Source organism: Anneissia japonica, unplaced genomic scaffold (genome assembly GCF_011630105.1).
Source record: "Anneissia japonica isolate Jap-2015-1 unplaced genomic scaffold, ASM1163010v1 scaffold699_len907043_cov185, whole genome shotgun sequence".
NCBI lineage: Eukaryota > Metazoa > Echinodermata > Crinoidea > Comatulida > Comatulidae > Anneissia > Anneissia japonica.
In genome coordinates, this window is record NW_022722982.1 from 891,832 (window position 1) to 893,936 (window position 2,105).

Genomic DNA, 2,105 nt, shown 5'->3' on the forward strand with positions numbered 1-2,105 from the left:
AGCACTCACAAATTGTGGTGCAATCAAACTTACAATAAACAGAAGATAAGTACAGCAAAACCTTATTAACAATAAATAACTAAACAAACTAAACTATAAAGACCTAAATAATGATATAAATCATTAATTAAAAACAAAATTAAACTTAAAAGTTGAGTTAATAGGCTAAAATTAACATACAGTAAGCTTGACTCCTAAAAAAGTGTATCGTACAGGCCCTTTTACAGAGATCTCAGGGAGAGCAACAACACACGAAAATGGTAATACTGTATTGGTCATTAAAATGATAAATAAATACAAAAATTATCAAAAAAAAAAAAAAGTAGACGATTTACTACCTAATGAAACAGAATCCCCCTCTAAACTATATTGCAACTTATTATCAATGTTTGCTGTTGAATACAAGTTCCATGTGTCATAATCGTTAGAAAGCATAAGTTTGTTTAAACACATCCGCGTTGCCATTCACAATAACCGTAGGCCCATTGGAAAATTGCCAGAAAGGCCTATACAGTAATACGCACATGTGTTCCCAATATCACAAGGGCTACATACTTTTCATAGCCATATTATTATTAACTTATTTATTTATTAAGTTTATTATATATAGTTTTTCAGGTATATAAATTACAATCGACAACGAACAACAGAATTTGATTGCATTACAATATATAAAACATATAAATACGTCATTTAGGTGAAAAAAGAAGACATTGATTGCGACACTGTACATTAAAATTGAAAATTACCAAAAGAAAACTAAAGAGTTGCAAATAAAATAGTTATTGTTTGCTATTGAAAAAATATATATTCTATATATCAAAACAATAAATCCTTGTTAAAAGAAAAAAAATTGATTACTGTAAAAGGAATAGCAAAATCATCAGTAGTAAAGTTGTTCATGGTAAGAGTCCGTATTTTTACTTACAGTTTCAAGGGAAACATTCACCGACAAAACTTCACTGACTGAGATTATTATGTTACTACAATGTTTATATGGTAACGTTTAGTCAGTATAAAAGTGGATACGCTCCCGTGCATGGACATTGTATGATGGGTCGCATGGCAATTTTATGATGGGTCACATGGAATTTTAAGATGGATCCAGTAGTATAGCCCCCACCCCCGTTCCGCAACCTTTTTAGACCACCACCCAAATTACATGTTAAGTACTCTGAACTCGACCCATCGAACTCGAAGACAATAAATCACGTCCACCGTTTTATATGCGCGAGGGATAGGCCTAGCTGGTATTAGAAGATACTACCCACTTGATTCTTTTGGCAAAAGATTCTATCACCAACAAAATCAATTTAATACCCATAAAAATTTAAAAATATAACTTTGAATTACTAATTTAACAAAACTAAGTAAGGTATCAAATTTTTTAATATGTTAAAGGTTTGTAAAAATGAATGATTTGACATTTTACTATACAAGAAATCCTACATTTGCTGCTTAAAATCTGTGGGTGATGTGAAGACATAGACACATTTTGAAAACTTTTCAGCTGAAAGCGAAACACAGTTGAAATGAACACCAGGTTGTCATACCTGAAGTACAAATGTTTTGATAGTGTATTTTTTAACATGAAACTTTGATAACGCACGCATTACACGACGCACATGCCACATTTTAATTACAGTTTCGTTTACTGTAATTTCGTTTTTCCTCGTTCGCATTAAGTAAGGTTTTCACGATATGAAAATGTTATGCGACCCATCAAAAGTTTTCCACGACCCAAGCATTGGGTCGCGACCCATAGGTTGCGGAACGATGGTATAGCCTATATTCTTTTTCATGTAAATCTGTGGATTACGTGATATCCTGTTAGATCTTAAAGCAAAGAATGTGTCATTTAATTGGCCCTTCTCCAGTAGGATACATTTTTTACACTTTTATTATAATAAATATTATAAGTCAATCGTGACGTCATCACTGCAGCTCCAATGTTATTTGCCTATCCCCCACAGTCCACTAATTTATATATATGATAAATTGAAATAATAAAGATATTTTGAAACACAAACAAACATACATAAACACATACACGCACACATACATGCATACAAACAAACATACATACCGGTCTCTTATACACATCT